This window comes from Staurois parvus, unplaced genomic scaffold (assembly GCF_062004578.1).
Source record: "Staurois parvus isolate SC_StPar_1 unplaced genomic scaffold, SC_StPar_1.0 ptg000025l, whole genome shotgun sequence".
Taxonomy (NCBI): Eukaryota; Metazoa; Chordata; class Amphibia; order Anura; family Ranidae; genus Staurois; species Staurois parvus.
The window spans coordinates 27,410,429-27,432,983 of NW_028317821.1; the positions used below are offsets into that span (position 1 = coordinate 27,410,429).

Consider the following 22,555-nt stretch of genomic DNA (forward strand, 5'->3'; position numbering starts at 1 on the left):
TTGATTTACCAGGATGGTGATGCTGATCAGGGAGAGCTGACTCCAGATGCATGACTAATATGACTGTGTGTGCTCACCATGTAAGACACCAGTGGAAGGGGAGAGAACACAGAATGAGCACATAAAAGGTGATGTAGTGGAGGCACAGTACACGTCTCCCACAAATCCGAGCAGACGCTGATCACAGCTGCCTTTGTGTGTGAACAGTGGGCTTCCCCTGGCCATTACCTGACCTGTCTGACCCAGTGCAGCCATAGCACCAGGTTTCGGGGGGCAATTCCCATTGGCAGGCATTGGGGGCAGAGCGTAGTCAAGGTCAAAGCTCTGGATCCTGCTGGTTACATCCAATCAACTGGTGTGCCCCCTTAGCCTGGCACAGAGCGGAGGTGCCTGGTGTCAGGATGCCCAGCTGCTGCCATAACAACCATCCCCACCAGCACCCTCCCCGGTGCTGGCATCAGCCTTGGCACTGGCCTGCCATAGACAATAGGTTGAGTAGCACCCGTGCAGAGGGCACAGCCCGCACCTGTCAATGACACGGCCAATATGGCTGAGGGGGGTCGGTGGGGAGAGTCCGTGGACGATGCGGCCCTCCCCTCCCCCCTTCTCCCGGTGTGGCCCCTTACCTGGAGGCGGCGGTGCAGGTGTCGTGTATCCCGGGAGTGGAGTTGTGGGGGAGAGAGGAGGAGGAGGCGCCTGATCACAGCATGGTGTCCCCCGGCTCCCCCGCCGGCCGGCCGCTCTCTCTCTCCCTCACACGCAGACTGAAGGCGGCAGAAGCTGGAGCAGAGATGGGGGAGGGGGGAGTGGTGATCACAATATGACTGAACAGGAGAGGAGGGAGGAGGAGAAGGGGGGAGGACCGGCGAGCAGCACTAAACCTGACTGAAATGACAAGCACCCAGCCAGCCGGCCGGCCACCTCTCTACACACAGCGCACAGCACAGCTCTCCCTCAGCGGCCGGCACATTCCTGTCACACACACGCTCTCCGGCTCAGGGAACTCCGAGGAAGGACTACACTGCCTCTAATATTTTTGGGGGATAATTGCAAGCTGGGAGGAGCGCGTATGACTAAAATGAAGCCGCCCCTCGCACTGCCCTCCCGCCCCGCGCTGCCCGCGGCCGTCACGTGCTCCTCGCTCACCGGGGTGGTGACGTCCGTCCTCAGCGCCTCCGCTCGGACATTGGTCCGCGCTCTGGAGCCGTGGACGCGCACACCGCTCTCTCTCCTCCCTCCCACCTGCCTTTGCCTCCGCGCTGGGCACGCCCACCCGGGCCAGTCCCGCTAGCTAATTGGTCTTGACGTACTTCTTTCCATGACGTCTCGCACTGTGCCTCGTCTATGTGTGTGGAGGCATATGGTGCGGGCACCAGCCGGGGTGGCGGATCGATGGCTGAGGGAGTGTGCACGAGGGCCTAGGTCACAGGAGACGAGCTGTCATAGAGTGTGGCGTTGTACATTGACCTGCTGTTATCACACTGCTCCTTCCTGGCCGCTCTCTTATCACTCCATCTACATTGCTGTGTGCACCAGTCACAACGACATTCCTCACTCAGCATTTCTCCCCATACACACAGCACAGAAGGGACACTCCATACAACTTCTGTCTGCAGACAGAGGCCTCCTACACACGGGCTTTTGTAAACGCTTGTCTCCTGGCGGGAGAAAAACCGCTTCAAAAAATGCACCTAAGCCACATTTTTTGCATTTAGGCACATCAAGCAGTTTGGCCACTTAATTAATTGGCCAGAATATTCCCTCCACTGACTTCCCATTGCCCAATGGATACAATACAAAACATTAACAATAACATATAAAGGCATTTATAACTCTGCCCCAAATTACATCACCAATCTTGTCTCCAAATATCACCCAAACCGTACTCTCTGCTCCTCCTACCACCTCCTGCTCTCTAGCTCCCTTGTCTCCTCACTTGCTCGTCTCCAGGACTTCCCCCATCCTCTGGAACTCTACCCCAATTTATCAGACTATCGCCTACTCTGCTCACTTTTAGGCGATCTCTGAAAACCTGTCTCTTCAGGGAAGCTTATCCTGCCCTCGGCTAATAATGGAATCTTCTACTTCTACCAGTCAATCCCCCACAGTTACTACCTTTTGTACCACTAGTCCCTTCCTTCTAGATTGTAAACTCCAAGGAGCAGGGCCCTCCTAACATAGTTAGTCTGGCTGAAAAAAGACAAAAGTCCATCCAGTTAAACCATAGAAAAAAAAGTTATAATCCGATATCCACAGTTGATCCAGAGTAAGGCATAAAAACCCAACATAGCTAACCCTCTTGTATTGAACTGTATTATTGCTGTATTGTCTCCCGTTATATTGTAAAGTGCTGAGCAAACTGTTGGTGCTATATAAATCCTGTATAATAATAATATATAGATATATACCTCTTAGATTGTAAGCTCCAAGGAGCAGGACCCTCCTAACCCTCTTGTATTGAACTGTATTGTTGCTGTATTGTCTCCCTTTATATTGTAAAGTGCTGAGCAAACTGTTGGCACTATATAAATCCTGTATAATAATAATATATAGATATATACCTCTTATATTGTAAGCTCCAAGGAGCAGGGCCCTCCTATCCCTCTTGTATTGAACTGTATTGTTGCTGTATTGTCTCCCGTATATTGTAAAGAGCTGAGCAAACTGTTAGCGCTATATAAATCCTGTATAATAATAATAACTTATTATGGCAGTTGAAATGAAAAAACACTAAAGCGCTAAACGCGGCTAGCACTTTTGGTGGTTTTCTGCCAAAACGCTCCTTCCTTGAACTCGCAGAGGATGTTAGACTAAGGCTAGGTTCACACTAGTGTGGGCCGTGCGGCTGCTGTGCCAATGTTTCACTCCCAAAAGAAAGGTGCATGCAACTTTTCAAAGATGCTTCCACAGGGAAACCGCGTGGTCTGTTTTGCTATGCAGTTGCCACAATTGCACTGTGGGCTGATAATCGTGGGGGTGCCATTCAGAATGAATGGATGGGGCTGTAGGTTGTTACGAATTCAGGAACAGGTGCAATTTCTGCAGGTTAGTGTGAACCAGGACTTGCAATACTTCAAATGACTCTAAAACTGGACTCTAAAAAAAAGTACCGTTCTCCTGGCAACCGCCAAACCCAGACACATCCATCGGATTGCCAGACAGAGAAGCGTGATTGGTCACTCCAGAGAACGTGTCTCCACTGCTCTTGAGTTCAGTGGCAGCGTGCTTTACACCACTGCATCCGACACTTTGCATTGCACTTGGTTATGTACAGCTTGGATGCAGCTGCTCGGCCATGGAAACCCATTCCATGAAGTTCTCTACGCACTGTTGTTGTGCTAATCTGAAGGCCACATGAAGTTTGGAGGTCTTTAGCTATTGACTCTGCAGACAGTTGGCAACTTCTGCGCACTGTATGCTTCAACATGCGCTGACCCCACTCTGTCATTTTACGTGGCCTACCACTTGGTGGCTGAGTTGTTGTTGTTCCCAGTTGCCTCCACTTTGTTATAATACCACTAACAGTTGACCATGGAATATTTAGTAGCAAGGAAATTTCACGGATGGACTTATTGCACAGGTGGCAACCTATCACGGTACCACGCTTTATTTCACTGAGCTCCTGAGAGCGACCCATTCTTTCACATATATTTGTAGAAGCAGTCTGCATGCCTAGGTGCTTGATTTTATACACCTGTGGCCATGGAGGTGATTGGAACACCTGAATCCAATGATTTGGAGGGGTGTCCCAATACTTTTGGCAATATAGTGTATGTAAAGTGCTGCGTAAATTGATGGCACCATATAAGTACCTATAATAGTATCATGTGCAGGAATCTGCAACATGTATAAAATGCATGGAAACTGATGTTAACGCGTGTCTCTGCAAGTGATATCTGCACGTTTTTTCCATCAGTTTTTCTGCACGTATGGTGTGAATGAGGTTGTAGTGGAGGAAAAGCCTAGGGCCTCATTCACACCATGTTCAGAGATGTCTGATTTCTGCACACGTTCTGCAAGGGCACAAAGAAAACAATTGTTCTCTCTGCGCCCTGTTCATACCGCAACACTAGTATCTTGTGCAAATTTTTTCTGCACAGGAATCTGCGATGTGTATAAAACTCACTGTAGCGTGCATGAAAACTGATGTAAACTTGTGTCTCTGCAAGTGAAATCTGCACATTTTTGCCACAAGTTTTTATGCACATATGGCGTGAAGGAGGCTGCAGACTGTTCTTAAAGTGGAATTAAGGCCTCCTTGATACTATGTGCAGAGACATCAGTTTTTCTGCATGCATTCTGCAAGGGTACAAAGAATACAATTGTTCTCTATGTGTCCTGTTCACACCACAACACTAGTATCACATGCAGATTTTTTTTCTGCTCAGGAATCTGCAACCTGTATACAGTTTTCTGAGCAGAAAAAAAACTCACGTGACATCAACATTGTGGTGTGAACAGAGCAGAAGAGAAAGTGATGACACAGGGTTAGATGTCTATTTGTACATGAAAACTGATGTCAATGAGCATAAAAACTCACTGAAACGCGCATGAAAACTAATGTAAACTAATTTCTCTGCAGGTGAGATCTGCACAGTTTTCCCATCTGTTTTTATGCAAGTGTGGTGTGAATGAGGCCAAAGACTAACTATTCTTCAAGTGGAACTAAGGGCTCCTTCACACAGGGTGATTACATCCGTGCCCCCGTCAGGGCATTGCTATACCAGCATGGGGTTGCACAGGTCTTGCATACATCCCTGTTCAGGCAGTCCCACTCATGTCTGTTGGGACCAGGGGCGGACTGACAACTCATGGGGCCCTTGGGCAATAGGGGATCATGGGGCCCCTGTGTCCTTGCCCAAACTCAAAAAAGCCTATGAAAAAGGTACCAGGGGCATCTCATGGGGCCCCCTACTGACCCCGGGCCCTCGGGCAGTGCCCGAGTTTCCAAATGGTCAGCCCGCCCTTGGTTGGGACACAGCCGCTGTATCCCAATATGACAGCCGTGCAGGTGTCCGTGCAGCCGCTGTGTCCCCAATATGACAGCCGTGCAGGTGTCCATGCAGCCGCTGTGTCCCCAGTATGACAGCCGTGCAGGTGTCCGTGCAGCCACTGTGTCCCCAATATGACAGCCATGCAAGTGTCTGTGCAGCCGCTGTGTCCCCAATATGACAGCCGTACAGGAGTCCGTGCAGCTGCTGTGTCCCCAATATGACAGCCGTGTGGGTGTCCATACAGCCGCTGCGTCCCCAATATGACAGCCATGTGGGTGTCCGTACAGCCGCTGTGTCCCCAATATGGCAGTCATGCAGGTGTTCATGCAGCCGCTGTGTCCCCAATATGACAGCCATGTGGGTGTCCGTACAGCTGCTGTGTCCCCAATATGACAGCTGTGTGGGTGTCAGACATAAATGGGACTGCTGGCACAGGGATGCCCATAACACCTGAGCAACCCAGTGCTTGTAAAACACATCCATGCATTGGACACGGATGTAATCGCCCTGTGTGAATGAGGACAGCGGGCAGGCAGCTCTTTATTGCAGAAGAAACATGCTGTGTCACAGCTTGTATGTGTATTCCTGGCACACTCCAGCTGCGCCGCAATGACCTACTCCCATGCAGATGTGCAGAATGATGTCACCCCCCACCAATCAAGAGGCCAAAAAACTCCCTGCATCTGGAAGTAGCCCAGGAGAAGATGGCAGCAGCCGGTGAGAGATGTAAGGGCTCGTTCACACTTGACTGTTTTACCAACTCTTGCCACACGCCCCTATAGTGTTTGGCAAGTGTTGGTCCGGCGTTTGTGGAGCGTTTTTTAACGCTCCGCAAACGCCATATGCGCGGTTCAGCGGCGGTTGCTAGGCGTTTGCCGAGTGTTAAAAACGTCCTACCAATGCCTATAATGAAGTTTGAATGGTGTTACCGCTCCGCAAACGCCGCGCAACTGCGTTGCAACCATACCGCAAACACCGGCCGAGTGTTTGCGAAGCGGCACCATAGACTAGAATAGGAGGCTTCAACGCCTCCTGATTCGACCAGAGGCGTCCGTTTTGCCGCGACGTGACGCTAACCCTCCCGTTAGAACAGCACCATGTGCTGCAATGTGCAGAATTGTCCGAGGCGTTTGGGAAGCGGTAAAAATGCTTCCCAAACGCCTTTCTGCCACCTGCACACAACGCTAGTGTGAACGTAGCCTTACTGTCACATTGCTGGAAGGTTGACATCCATTAGGGTGCAGGTGCATATCCCTGTACTCGCCCTAGGTACGGTTGGGGCCATGCTACTGCATGGCTGTCATATTGGGGCACAGTGAATGTATCTCTACAGACATGAAAGGGGCTACACGTACAGAGATGCATGCAACACCTGTGCATCCCCATGATGGTAAAACACGGCCCTGTATAGGGCATGGATATAATCACCCCATGTGAACGAGGTTTTAGTTCCACATTAACCGCTTCCTGTCCGCCCTATAGCAGAAATACTGATTACTCGCACCCGGTGATTTCCGACGATCTCCAATGAGGAGGAGAACTGTTTTGTTTACTAACAGTTCTCCTCCCTGTCAGCTTGGGCACACTGCTTTGGATGGCTGTGCACAGCACAGCCATCCAAAGCAGTGTGCTTACAGTGAAGCACACTGACATGGCCCCCTATGTAAAACACTCCCAACACACAGTTAACCTCATGTTAACCCCTTGCTGCCCAGTGCCATTAGTACAGTGTCAGTGCTTTTTTTTTTAGCACTGATCACTGTATTGGTGTCACTGGGGATGTCAGTGACACCATGTCAGTTCCCCCCAGTGTCAGAATGTCTGCCACAGTCCCGCTATAAGTTGCTGATCACCGCCATTACTAGTAAAAAAAAATTTTAAATTCCAGTACCTATACTGCCATTTGTAAATGCTAAAAATTTCACATAAAGCAATTCATTTACACGTATTGGAATTTTTTTTAGCAAAGACGTAGCAGAATACATTATGGCCTAAATTTATGACAAAAACTTATTTTCTTAAATTTTTTTACTGGACGTTTAATAGCATAAAGTCAAAAATATAGTTTTTTTCTCAAAATTGTCAGTCTTTTTTATAGCACAAAAAATAAAAAAACACACAGGCTATCAAATGCCACCGAAAGAAATTTCAATTTGTGGGAAAAAAAGGATGTGAATTTCATTTGGGTGCAGCATTGAATGACCGCGCAATTATCAGTTAAAGTAACACAGTGCCCTAATGCAAAAAATTACCTGCTCATGAAGGGGGGGGGGGGGGTAAATCCTCAAGAGGGCAAGTGGTTAAGAATAGTCAGACTTAGGCCGGCCATACATGGGACGAAATGCAACCGATTTTTTGTCCAAAAATCGGACCTAAGAGAAATCAACCGATTTTCGCTCTGTTAGTGAGTCAATGGCACCGGACGGTTTTCATGGTTGCTCCCCTTTTCGGTGATCGGGCATGTTGGAAAATTTGTGAAAAAAGACTGATTTTCGACTCAGTGATGGCCAAATCGTACAATCATTTTTTCGAAAAGAATATGCGCATGAGCCGTGACCTGGAAGGAACTGACGTTTCGCCTGTTCTATAGGGTGAACTTTATGACTTGGTCGACTGATTTTCAAAATCATTGATGGCACCATTGGATTACCGAGCAAAGGGCGTTTTCGATTTTCGGACCAAAAATTATTCGGAATGCGAACCATGTATGCTCTGCATTAGGCTCTTCTGCCACTTTAAATGTCTGCCAACAGTACAAGTACTATACAGTGTACCATTAGTGTGATTACATGTGTGTACTGTGAGAGTATTGTGTGTGCTTCTAAAGGTGAAGCTCCTCACACCCATGACGTGGAAGAGTAGAAATGCTGAGTGAGGAATGTAGTGGTGACTAGTGCACACTCATGGAGTGATAAGAGAGAGCGGGCAGAAAGGAGCAGTGTGATAAGAGCAGATCAATGTATAGCACCATGTTCTATGATAGTTCATCTTCTGTGATCTAGGCCCACGGGCATTGTGTCTGTGAAGCCACTGGGTACAATAGACATGAATGGGACTGCCAGCACAGGGATTCTCACAACACCTGTGCATCCCTGTGCCACTAAAACAGGGCCCTGCACAAGGCACGGATGTGAATGAGGCCTACACCTAATTTTTAAAAGACATCAAGCAGACATCTCTTTATTGCAGAAGAGACATGCTATGCTGCATGCACAGCACATGCGCAGAATGACATAACCCCCCCACGATTATGGGACTGTAGGCAGTGTGCTTTTATTCTTTAACCAATAAAAAAGACATATAACTTACATTTTTTGGTATAATTTGGCCACGGCTGTTTTATTATTGGAATAAATAGAAGTATATAGTTATTGTAATAACTCTTTATTTGTACATATTAAATCAATATTGTTTTTGTAAACATTCTTCCTTAACCTCCCTGGAGGTATTCCCGAGTGTAGCTCGGGGTAAAGTTTCAGCACCACAAGCGGTAACCCCGAGCTACACTCGGGAATACCCTGCAGCGCTGCTCCGGGATCTCTTCTTCACTTACCTTGTCCTTCGCTCCCGCGATGTCCCTCCTGCAGTGTCCCCGGCAATGTCCTCCGGCGGATGCCGGCATCTGTCTTCCGGGTTCCGTTCCCTGCGATGTCAGGACGTATGGGGGACGGAACGGCGGGAAATGTAAAAAAGTCAAAAAGTGACATTCACTAAATACACTAAAATCACATAGTAAACATTACTGTATCAAACCATTTCACATACATTTTGTCCCGAGTGCTTTGTCCTGTGCCCTGCCTGCATTTTTACTGTTCTTTCTGCCTTGAAACTGAGAAATGTCCATGGTGTCCAAAAAGCGTCCATTTAGGTCAAAATCGGTTTTAGACCAGCTAGAGAACAGCGATAGTAAATCAGAACCACTTGCAGAATTGAGTGATAATGATTCGTGGGGAAATTCGTCATCAGACACTGAAAACGATTTTGCGACTTTGCTCAGTGATGTGTGAACTTGGCGCTATATTTCAAATTTCAGTGTTTTTGGTTTGAATATATTATTGAATTAAATTTATTATTATATTATTATTTTTTATGATTATTTATTAAATTATAATTTATGATTTTGTGTTTCAAATTTTAACATACCCGGGATGTTTACTAGACTCTTGTTCGGACAGATTTCAGTAAGTTATTCCTAACAATTACAGGCCTGCAATAAAAAAACTACATATTTCCATGCAAAAAATGTACCGCTTTGAGCACAGAAATACTGACATAATCAGACTGCTAGGGAGGCTACAGTATCCCTACATAACCCCAGCTTAGTGACTAGACTCAAGCTGTACATATTAACCCCTTGGGACCTCCTAGCCCTTTAAGGGTTTCAGAAGCCTGGAGGCGGGGCGGGGTTTTAGGGTCATGTGACTGCTGTGATTCGCTGTCATGGTGGTCACATGATTGGGAAAGGTCGCGATCGAAAGAGGAGATTGGTACCTTTCCGTGAGTACCAGACATGTGTGCTGGGAGCATGCAGGGCATGCGCTCTCAGCACATATGTTTTTCTTAATTGCACACAAATGTACGGCCACTTGGTGTCAAGGCCCAGACTCTGGGAGGCCGCACATCTGCGTGCGGCTGGCGCCAAGAGCTTAAAAACAACGACTTATTAACCATACCATCTATTGATCCAATCTCATTTCAGTTGAAAGGACTCACTGACTTGTCCCCCTTTAAATAAAGGTGACCTCACCAATAATAATTGGCCGCGACAGCAAAAAAGGGGCAGGCAAGAGGGGAGCACCACAGAGATGCCTCCCAGGTGATTGATCCCCCCACCCTTTTATAGCCCTCTCATCCCTCCTAGTCCTCTTTTGAATGACTAGTTTTCCTTCAGGTATCCCCCACACGCCACAGGTGCAGTGGGGGGGGGCTTAAAACTTTAATTTTCTAGAAACTTCCCCATTTTATGCATAGCTATCAGGGGGGGCTTAAAACCTTAATGGTTTTTCTTTAGCCTCATGCCAAAAGGAGGGACTCAAAACCTGCTGACCTTCTAGAAGGTTATCCAATGTAACTATACAGAGGTGATACTTGAAACTATACCCCTGCCACAGTCCCATAAGAAAAGGGGGGCCCTATATTGAAATCCTAATCAAGAGGCCAAAAAACCAACATCTAGAAGTTGCCCAGGAAACGTGACAGCGGCCAGCAAGGGATGTAACTGCCATATCGCTGGAAGTTTGAGGTGAATCTTTTCCACTTTAAAATTGTTCCCTCCCCCTCCTTCTACCTGTATAAAAATGATCTGTATACTTACCTATTTTTATTCCAGTCCAGTCAAGTGATCCTGCAGTTCTGTGTAGGGGCACTCTCAATGACAGATTTCCAGGAGCTGTGACGTCACCCATAGGCTTCTATAGGCTCTCATTGGTGGCACTCCTTCCTATTTTCTGTAGCAGCCACTCCTTGACACAGGAGAGCTGGAGCTGCAGGATCACATGACCTCATGAAACACACCTTTTTTATACAGGTTAGGCAGGATAGGTAGGAGGAGGGGGGAGGAAATATTTTTAAGAATAGACAGCGTTAGGCTTATCTTCCAATTTAAAGATGAACTCCAGGAACACATTTTATTTAAATATATTATTATTATACAGGATTTATATAGCGCCGACAGTTTGCTCAGCTCTTTACAATATAAAGGGAGACAATACAGCAACAATACAGTTCAATACAAGAGGGATAGGAGGGCCCTGCTCCTTGGAGCTTACAATCTAAGAGGTATATATCTATATATTATTATTATACAGGATTTATATAGCACCAACAGTTTGCTCAGCACTTTACAATATAACGGGAGACAATACAGCAACAATACAGTTCAATACAAGAGGGATAGGAGGGCCCTGCTATAAATATATTGCTCAATAGCCACAAAAGGATATAAATCCATTTTGCAAGAACCAAAAGCCTTTATAAACCCAGATATTACATCATCACTGAGCTATATATAGCCTGTGCAGACAGCAGAGCTGTGGGAGGGATCCAGCTGATTACACCTACTACAGGCTGCCTGCAGAAAAATACAGAAGAGGGCGGAGACAAGACCAGCTACTCTACACAAGGAGAGAGAGCAAAAGTGACCAGTCACAGCAAGCTCCTGTGCAGTAATCACAGGCAAAGTATCACACTAGATTACTGCACAGATCTGGAAGAAATACACAAACTACCCCACAGTTCAAGTAGGAATATACATGACTAATGTATTTAGACAATCTTTGCTTATCCTGGAGATCAGCTATTGAATGTCAGTTATAATCTTTCTTGCATAGTTACATTGATCCAACTTGGTACAATGTAGATATGTATATAATATACTTGAGGTATCACTGGTGCGGTAACCCCCATTCCTCCATGAAACCTTCGTAGTCTGTCAAACATGATACATAGTTACACGTGAGGCAGATGAAGGACAGACTAGCACATTTGGCCTTGTGTTCACTACCATTGCAGTATTAGGCCCTGGTCTAACCATCTCTCATGTTTATGTTTTTTTAAAGACTTGTTGAACATCTTGGATATGTTTTTCGAAGGTGTGAAAGAGGCCATCTACATCACAATGGAACAACCATCTTTAACCATCTCATTTTACTAATAAAGTTTGTGGATTTCACTGAATATCGGTATGCGGACACCTACAGTACCTTTTGCTATTGAAGTTTTTCGGTATAAGCCGAACCAACATCTGACAGATCTGGAACTTCAGTGGTCCAACCTGGAGTGGTGCATAGTGTTTTTGTCCTTTGCAGCATGATTATAAATAGGAGGATCTGGTTCATTATAATCAGCTGATGCACTTTCAGTGTTCTCATGAGAAACGTGTCTGCATCCCTTTAGATGTATTTAACTGTTTGGGAGTATCTCATCAAAAACGATATTCATGTTGCAGACGATACCTAAATTTAAAATGAAGAGAATGCTGACTAAAGAGACTGACAGGTGAGACTGATCCCCAAGTTATTAGGAAAAATAATTCTGTGGGAGACAAGTTGCTAAGTTTCTAAATAGTGACCAAAGTATGGGGGACTTCTTAGGAGGATGTGCAGAGAGATGCAAAACAGCAGGTCCATGCTGACAGAAGAGAGACCTGTGTTGTTTACATACAGGTCTCTCAGCTTTCCCTGACAATTGCCGAGTGCCGGCAGGGAATCACCAGCCGGGACCTGGGGGTTGACATCCCTAGCCCCAATAGCGGCGCGGGTAGGCCAGCCTACCGGGAAATGCAAATCATGTCTATATATGTGTTTTTGTGCAGCCCTACCACCCTGTAGCAGTACTTCTGCTATAGGGTAGCTGGTAAGTGGTTAAAGTGGTTGTAATCCTCAGACATGAAATATGAACAAATCGTATCCCTCTATAGTGTATGCTTGCCTCAATCCAAAGTGTCATTTCTGTCTGCTGCAATTATCATGAATCATTTCTGATGAATTTTTCTGACACCAAGAGAAAAATGGTGACAGAGAAGGGCACAGCTTGTGATTGACAGTCTCAGCTCTGTTCCTGTGTGCAGTGTGAAGGGAGTGTGTCCCTTCCCTCCAATCAGCTCTCAGAGCTCTCCTCACTGAGTGTAACTTAAGCTCCCTGCCCCCTGCTTTTCAGAGCTGAGAGATCCTATGTTAATTCTGCACTTTGAATGAATGTAGTGGACAGACGGCTGTAGACAGACAGCTACAACCTATGTAGGAGGATTTGTTTAATCTCTGTGGGATTTACAACCACTTTAACTCCAAATTACTCTTTTTGCACAATCACGGCAACTGTTTTTTTTTCTTTTGGAAAAAAGTTTTAAAACAGAAATCCATGGTAAAAAAAGTGTTTGCCCATGCAGTGGGACTGTAACAGCACTGCACAAGTTAAATGCTTATTTTGTCTTAGGGGAAAGGACACCAAAGATATACTCACCTGACCTGCTGATCCCCCCGTACAAGACTGGTCCTTTCAGCTTCTGCCCTCCCATGGTCCAGCGGTCTTGTAAAGGGACTGTCCCTGCCATCAGCATGCTCAATGCGTGCTCCACAGACAGGAACAGTCCACCGCTGGACTGGAGGGGAGCGCGGTTTTCTGTAGGATCAGCGGTTCAGGTGAGTATGAGCTTAGTCCTCACCTCTAGAAAAAAAAGCAGCTGATCCATGCAGTGGGGGAACAACTCCTCTGCATAGTAAGAAAAAAAAAAACTGGAGTTCTGCTTTAAAGCTGAGCTAAACTTACCTTTCCTTCAACGGTCCCCGTCCCTCACTGGCATCTTCAACCGTCTTCATTGGTCAGCATGGGATGCTGACCAATGAAGACGGTTGAAGAAAAAAAAAACTGGAGTTCTGCTTTAAAGCTGAGCTAAACTTACCTTTCCTTCAACGGTCCCCGTCCCTCACTGGCATCTTCAACCGTCTTCATTGGTCAGCATGGGATGAAGTCACTACTGCGCATGCGCATGTGTCATCCCAGCACACAGGGACCATGTGCTGCATGCACTGCTCAGTTTACATGCCAGAGAAGACAACAAGCAGGCAGGTAGGTGTATTTGCAATGTCCTTTCTGCCATAAAGAGCCTGCTTGTTCGCAGTTTGTGTTAGTGGAACTTTTGTTCCCATTTAAACCATATGAATAAAAGCTGTAGGCATCTTTGCTTGTGTTATAAGTTATGCCCAGGGGCGGACTGATCATTTGGAAACTCGGGCACTGCCCGAGGGCCCGGGGTCAGTAGGGGGCCCCATGAGATGCCCCTGGTACCTTTTTCATAGGTTTTTTTCAATTTGGGCAAGGACACAAGGGCCCCATGATCCCCTATTGCCCGGGGGCCCCATGAGTTGTCAGTCCGCCTCTGGTTATGCCCCATCCCTTGTAACTGAAACTTTTGCCAAACAGCTCAGTCTATTAAAGGAAGTGGAAAAATAATGGATCTTATAAGATCAACTAATCATAAAACTGCTGTGTTCATGCTATGGACCAGAGGCGGACTGACCAATTGGAAACTCGGGCACTGACCGAGGGCCCGGGGTCAGTAGGGGGCCCCATGAGAAGCCCCTGGTATCTTTTTCATAGGCTTTTTTGAGTTTGTGTAAGGACACAGGGCCCCATAATCCCCTATTGCCCGGGGGCCCCATGAGTTGTCAGTCCGCCCCTGCTATGGACCGATTGTATCATGTATGTTTTTTTATTTACCCATAGTCACACTTTAAATATTTGATCCTTACTGTAAGTGGCAGTTTTTCAGGTTTTGTTAGTATTCTAAATTATGTTGCTATTGAAAGGAAAGGTTTTAAGGCATGAGTAATATCTTCTCAGACATATGCTTGCCTACTGTATGTACATGAAAATAACACTCAGTGTCCTTAGCTAAAATGAGATCAGTGACTGAATGTGAAATTAAATATATATTAGCTTGATTTACCTAGTTATTGCTTCAAATCATGACTCATTATAATGCATTGCTTAAAATAAATACCCAGATAATTATATGCCGGCATTAACCAAGAGCCACAAAGTAAACTTAACATTCATATTTAGTAATTAAGATGTATGGCTTGCATTGTGTAATAAAAATTACCACATAGGCTGGTTTGTAACAATAATTCAAATGATAACTTAAACAGTTTTGCAAAGGTATGACTTGGCATCTCTGAACATGTACAATATGTATAGTATTGCTTTACAGATCAGCTTCCTGAGTTTTGGTAACACTGAAATGTAAAATTATGTAACCATCAATTATGGGTTCCAGCAATAAAATCTTGATTATGCCCACACTATTCCTAAAATGTATTCAACGTCTGTTGCCGCTGTCGTAATTTCTGCTACTATACCAATGCTTCGTTCTGCATACAGTACACTGTGGGGCAGTTCTAAAAAAAAAAAAGTGAAGACTGATAACCTGAAAATTATCGCTTTCTAAAAAATCCAAATTTTGTTCCTGATATGTGAAGTATGCATTGACTTTCTAAAACTGGTAACTTGATTATGCTCTGCAGTTTAACATTTGAAAAAATATATCTGAAGGAACAGATTTAGGTTTGTTCCTATAGAGACTTCGTCAGAAATCAACAGAATATATAATTTGACTTGGGTTCCTGAACCTTGGCATACTAATAACGACCTATTAGTTGTATTACAAATATGTTTGCCTAATGGGACAGTGAATTTACCAGCACTGAGTGTTCCAACAGTACTTTTACATGTTGCAGTAAACACAACTTTGCTTTTCATTTCTGCAGAGAAACAAATAATGGAATTTGAAGAGAAAAATCTTTTTGTAGTCCCACTATCCAATAAGGTGAAGTAAGTTAATAGTCTAATAGTAAGAAACTGATCATTTACTTCTGCAGTAGAATTTAAAGCTGTATTAAACCAAAAACCAAAAATGTGATGTATTGCAGCATTAGCTTTCTTTTTCTTTAGTCTTTTTTTCCATCTGTTTTCACCTGATCATCTGGCCAGTAACACACCATGTGTATTAGAGAGCTCCCACTCTGGATGAATGAGCACAGGGAACACAGCAGACAGCAGCATTATCAGTCTGGGGGGTGGGGAATGTTAAAGAAGAACTCCAGGATAGGCACAAAAAATCACGCTTTAGTACATCTCCCTACACAAAACACTAAACAGTTAATAAAATGTTGAAAATCCCTACCATTTAGTAGTAAAGTCTAATTGAATTTTCATGACCCCATCTTTATAATTCTTAAGATAACAGCATCTGCTTTGTCAAGGAGGAGGTGCAACAGCAGGGGTTACATCATATCCTCCCCTCCCTCTCTGCAGTAAAATGAAACCAGTTCCCATCAGCCGCAGGGAATGTGGGTGGGTACACTAGGCCTGTATATGTTGAATGTGTCTGAGAGTCTTGGTTTGCCCACCACTACAAGTGGGGCTGAATTAAATCACTGCTTCCTGGAGAAAGAACTACGGAGGGGATGTGCCAAGACCAAAGGCTGGGGAAATAGGAGGCATAGCAGCCACTGAAACAGGAAACCAAAGAGAACATCAGTTAACAGTTTGATTTTAAAATGAATAGTCTATTTCAGAGCAGCTACTGAGTGAACCAGAATAAGGATGTCATATTCAGTGAAGGTAGGAAATCAGCAACAAGGATATGTAAAGAAATTTTTGCCCAGAGTCCTACTTTAAATGTACTAGCAGATTTAGATACACTAACACATTGAAACCAAACTCCAGCTAACACTTTATAAGAAGTTGCAGTTTTTCCCTTTTGGGACAGAAACAATTGAGTACTGACTGTGATACTTTCTTTTATGTGCATTAACATACAATTTTTTAGGACAAGCTTTCAGGGTGTATTTTCTTCAAGGTCCAAGCAGTACTAATGCACAAAGTTTTAACAGAATGGTAAAATAAGACAATCTCTGAGGGAAAAAAAATACAAATGTACACAGCAATGGTCATTAAACTAGCATAGTTCGTGAGATGAGACAGAAAAAGAGCTATAGACTGGAGTAAAGGGGGGGGGGGAGACATTTACCAAGGGGATTGTAAAACTGTTGGATAATGATTTAGAAAACCCAGGTCTAGATTTAGGCCATTATCTTATGTGTCAAATAGAACTATCATTCTTAGTTTTCCTTTCCTGAATAGTTCTGAAGTTCCCTTTAGGCCCCGGTCGCACTGGATGCGACTTGGCAGGCGATTTGCATGCCATGTGACTTGCAAATCGCATGCCAAGTCGCACCCTATTGTCTGCAATTATAGCGATCATATTGGTGCGGTTCCAACTTTGTCGGAGCCTCACCAATTTCTAAAGCAGTACATGCATTACTTTTGGTTTGATTTACACAGACATCTGTGTCAAATGTCTTGCAAATTGCACTAGAAATCGGCATGTCCCCCAACTTTGAAATCGTGCCACTTCACTGTAAGTCACACGATTTCAAAGTCGGGCTTGATGTGACCGGGGTGTAAAGGACTAAGACATTAAGGTCTTCCATAGTGTGGTTCAGTTGTGAGAAATTATGTCCCACAGGTTTGAAGAAACTATCTTCTTTATGTTCCTTGATGGTGTGTCTGTGCAAGTTCATCCTTGTAACTTCTGTCCTGTTTCATCAACATACGATCCTTTGCTACATTTATTTGATTAGGTACACAACATTACTGGAGGTGCATCTGTATGATTCTTTGATACTTTGAGACACTTTGTCACACTTTTAGATGGATTGATTTAGTTTCATAGTTTGCATTGTTTTTATTGCAGGGTTTGCTTCCATTATATGTGACTTTATGCTCAGAATGAAGTTTCCTGTTGAGTAGTTTATATCTGAGGTTGGGGGTTGTCTGAAAGCCAGTATTGAGGGTTGCTGGAATATTTATTTTAGAGTTTCATCCTCTATTATGATGGGTTGTAAATCTTTGATTATCTTTCTTATCTCTTCTAGTCCTAGATTATATGTGGTTACTAGAGGTACACAGTTATTTGTTTTTCTCTCTTTGTATTGGAATAGATTTTCTCTTCGGGTTTTAAAGGCTATGTTTATGCTAGTGTTGATATTGTTGTCCTTGTAACCCTTCTTATGGAAGAAGTCTGTTAGTGTCCTGAGATGTTTATTTTCCAAGTCTGAACATATTCGGTGGTGTCTGATGGCCTTTATCCCTTTTTGGCATAAAGGTTTTATATGAATAAATAAAAGCTGACCATTGTAAGCATACCTGCCAGTGTTAAATGGTTAAGTGTTAAGAGAGCGTGTTCTTTTAAAAAAGACTTACTGACTGGATCACCAGATAAAAAATAGAAGAAAGAAAGCCTAACAAGAAACTATTGCAGCCATCGCATGTGCATATAGGTTTGTTTACTTTTGCATGTCACCAAAACTGAATTACAGAAACTAGATTTTTTGTTTTCAGTTTTTACTAAACAAAAATTAATTGTTGAAATAAACGTTTCCATCACTTTTTCTTTGCTTGTATATAATTTCCAGGTTACTTTCATTATGCTGTTTGGAGGGCATTCTGGGCTTGCAAATCAGAAAGCACAGCAGTAACTGACGTGTAGATCCTCTCTCTTACTTTATTTGATATTCCATACAGTGCTGTATAACCTAAATCAGCCCTTTTCAACTTATTTTTATTGGAGGAACCCTTGAAAATATTTTCAGGTCTTGGGGAACCCCTGAAATAATTGTTAAATCTACAGCCCATGGAACATTAATATGATCAGTGAATTTTAGATCTTGAGTTGTATTGAGTAAAAAGAGTGAGTTGTAGAACAAGAAATATATGTAGATAATAATATATGTAGATAATAAAACAATAAATAAGAGAATAACTAAAAATTATACCCCTTTTCAGTTGTGCACTGTGCAAATCCCTAGCTTTCTATTGGTGATCTGCACAAAACCCATTCTGCACTGGTGTTCAGTGGAAACCTCAGTGTGTCAATGTGTTTTGTGCATGTACATAGTATTTTCCTTTTTCAATGCATGTTGCATGTGTGCAGTTACCAAAAGCAACCATCAAGCAACAATTATGAAAAGCAATCATCAAAAGCAGATCAACATAGACTCAGCCCATTTAAAATGCTTTTCAAATATCCTTGCCTTGTCACTGTCTTGGAATCTGCCTGAATCCTAGGAGTCTCAGAATGATGGCTACAACAGATAACCTGTCACTGAGAGGCTTTTCAAACTGTTGTAAACAAAAACCTCAAATAAGAATAGATATATTGGCCTGGTACAAATGACCTAAAGTTACTGTAAAGATTTTCTCATACTGTGAATCCTTATGCACCATCCTGTAAATATTTATTTAAAAGAAAAACAGATGCTGGGGAGCATATGATGGCAGTTTTCAATTATTTACATACATAGCATCACCATAGTCTGCAGTGCTGTACAGGGTTCATAAACCCAAATAAGTTACAACAAGTAGCTTATGCAGTTTATTGTACTTTCATACACCAGTGTAAATTTTCAGTGGATTATTAACATACTGGTAATAACTGTGGCAAGAAATCACAGTGAAACCCATGCAAATGCAGGGTTTTAGTACATACCTCAATTGGTAGACAGGATTCCATTCAATCCCATGCTGCTGGCTCTTTAAGGACTGATCGTCTCATCCTGCATCACTCTCTTTGGTGACACCAGGAGCCGGAACTCTAAAAGTACTGTTGAGCTTATATCAATTCACCCAATGGCACTCATCAAGAGAGCGTTTCAGACCAGTGAAACCACCATTAGGTGGATATAAATCTGCTGCAACTATGAATCTTGGCAAAACCCCTAAGTAGCTCTTGGCCCCAAAAAATAGTTGTCCCCAATACATTACTTTCTTAGGCTTAACTGGCAAATTCAAGAAACTGTATGTTTCTGCCTTTAAAGAAATGATCAGGATTGTAGGCTTATCACTCCCTTTTGGGAAGAGGTTTTGGCCTTACTACAACTGGTATTACATACCTCTCTCCTTTTTGAGCCTCTTTATTTTTTATTGGGCCTGCCCTTTCCAGGTCTCTCTGGACCATCGAGGAGACTCTCCGTGCATATTTTGATGGCGGCCAGGAGAAGCATTCCAATGAGCTGGCTCTCCCCTACACCCCCCTCAATGTTGACATTATTTAAGATTATTGCAGATATCAGAAAAATGGAATATCTAACCGCTTCACACGCCGATTCTATAATCTCATTTGAAGCTGTATGGAACCGTGGGATGTTTACGCCTCTGGTCAACCTGCTTGACTTGTGCCGACTTGATCATCCTTCCACTGCTGCCCTATTGTCATTGCATACTGTTATTTTTCTACCCATGTTACTAGCATCGATGATCCCTTTGTTTTTCTTTATTTTAATTTCTCTTTAAAATGTCATGTATGTATATACATGTGGAAAATTTAATAAAATGTTATTCATAAAAAAAGAAATGATCATTCCAGTGTCTGCACGGACCAGTTGACTAGATACCAATTTGAGAAGAATGTACAGAATACAGCGAAAACCCACATGAACACAGTAAGAACATGCACTACAAACTCTAAGCAAATTTCCATCCAACAATGCTAACCCCTTAGCAACAAAGCTATCCATAGTAGCCCATAAGATTGTTTATATAACCTACCAATGAAAAAACCAATAGAATCTTTTTTAGGCAAATATTTTAGCATTAGTAGATTAACCTGCTAACCTTAAAGTATAATTAATATCAACATTTTTTTTTTTAATTTTGGATAGCATAGAGAGGGATGAAAACACCTCTCAGGCTTTTATTGCAGTCTGTGTCCTCAATAGGGTGATTCACCCTCTCTATTAGTTCTGTTTAACATCATAACCAAGAGTGAAAGTAATAGAAATTCTCAAACTTTGGGTTGTCACAAGAACAGGAATAAAGAGACAACCAGGGAAAAGTCAGGTGACAACCATGGATTGCCTCACATTGCCTCTCACTTCCTGTTTTGGCTATGGGACGGGAAGTGAAAGAAAATCTACCCAATGGGGACACAAATGGCAAAAATATTGACAGGTGTTATAACTCTCCCTTAGGCTAGATTCAGACTTATGCAGTTTGCATTTGATCCATTTCTGCATTGCGTTTTGCGGTGCGTTTTGCATGTTTGCACTTGCATTTTTGACGTGTTTTTGATGCGTTTTGTGTTTTTTTTTTGTTGTTGCTAGGCAGATTTAAAGCGCATCAAAAACGCGGCACAAACACAGAAAAAATGCACTAAATGCTCTTCTGAAGCATTTCCCTTGAAGTCTATAGAACCAAATTAAGATAATACTAACAATGGATCAACTCAAGATGCTTATTGGGAGAAAGGTATACCTATGCCTGCTGTCTGTAAGGAGTGACACTTGATTCTCATTTTATCCTTTATATATGAATACAAAGTTTAGTTTCCACAAATAAGCGGTTCCTAGAACTGCACTGATATTGACAGATGATTGTCAAAATTCTGGAATCATATCATGCACTGTATACAAGCATAAGTAGCTATGATTGCAGAGACATACAAATGGCCTGAAACATATTTAAAGAATTAGTAATTTACTATCAGAATGACAGATATTTAGTTCATTTTACAGTTATGCTTTTACAGTAATTACATTTGTTCGGTTATAAAATATACATTTCTCTATCCTTCTTTTCTGTTTTCTACCTGTTCATTCTCTACCAAAGCAGGAAACATTTAATTTTTTTGGCAAATTCCAAGTTTGTTCTTTTTTACATAGCCTGATCCCTTATCTATTCTCACCTTTGCAAATCAGCTATGCATGCTGGAATGCACACAGTGCTGTCCATTAATTATTTATTTCTGACATTGCTTCTCCTACAGATGTAGTATATTTGATCACATGCTGAGACCTATGATAAAAGAGGCAGAGCAAATGCATCCTTTAGTCCATACATCATTCTCTCTGTCAGAGTTGTTATAACAGCCTTTGTATCCTGGGTACACAATTACTTTTACCAAAACTTTAAGGCTACACCTCCTATGATGGTGTCATACTAGTTTTCACCATGCAATGACTGTCTATATCGTGATATACTCTCTAAGATAATTGCATTTATAAAAGCTGAATATGGTGGTGGATTCAGCCAGTTCATATCTACAGTATTTTAGTCCTCCATGGTATCTGTAGGTTACTCTGCAGATCCTTGCTACCAGCACACACCAGTCCAAGAAGTATAATAAAGCCTACCATGAAAGTCCTTATTTACTACCACATATACCTATCACCATTTTATGTGATGATAAATGGAAATTTTACACCCATAGTTATTTAATTTAATCACATACTTCCACAATAAAGTAATTAACGATTCAGTCAATTAAACTGATATTTTGGTTCATGTTAGGTGATAATGAACTGAATCTCTAACAATCTTCTATTATCTCTCCTAGTCTCTTCAGTTTCTAGATCTGTTTATTTGCCATAGATATTAAAACATGATCCCACTATCCTACATTTTATTTTATAGACAATGTAGTAAGTACAGCAAGACTATTCTTAGGCTAAAGACAGGGGATTCCATGGAAAATAATTTCCCATTGCAGTCTCAGAGTAATTAAAAAACCTCTCAATGTCAGATAAATAAACCCTTGTACAATATAATGTTTTTATAAGAAAGTCCACTACCCATCAAGAAAGTCTACTATCCATTCAAGTCCAACATTTTATGTACCACAAACCAGTCCATAGGTACCCATGATAGGTTAATTTCAGCAGAGCTCTACATGATTACAGGTGAAATAATTGCTAAACTTCTTTTACATTGTGATTCATTCAAACAGCTTTGCAACTGCCCTGGAGGCTGGAAAACATGACAAGTTAGCTAACTAGAGTTAGGAAATTGCACTTTTTTGTACTATGAATTTGTCACTCACCTTTCTTACTCCTTCATCCTCCTGCTTCAGAAAATAAATATATGTCTTACATTTTATTCCCTTTAAACAGCTGTAAAGAGTTAATTGTCTGGGTCTAAATGTTTATCCTATCTTCAGCACTCTCAATGCCTCTCTGTATGTCTTTTTCCTATGCGGAAATGATCAATATGTCAAAAGATTATAA

The 22,555-nt window shown here is 42.8% G+C and overlaps 1 protein-coding gene across 6 annotated transcripts in view; it reads right to left on the minus strand.

Annotated features, from left to right (window-relative positions):
• The window catches only part of ATP2B1 (ATPase plasma membrane Ca2+ transporting 1), a 275,992-nt gene extending 274,761 nt beyond the window's left edge, over window positions 1–1,231 (minus strand). For 2 of the 6 annotated variants that reach the window (XM_089652518.1, XM_089652552.1), the window contains exon 1: window positions 627–1,116. The gene's annotated coding sequence lies outside the window, so the exon portion shown is untranslated. Of the gene's footprint in view, window positions 1–626; window positions 1,119–1,146 lie in introns of those variants that run through there. The other 4 variants (XM_089652537.1, XM_089652529.1, XM_089652527.1 and 1 more) reach the window with 3 other exon arrangements.
• Between the last annotated feature and the right edge of the window lie 21,324 nt (window positions 1,232–22,555).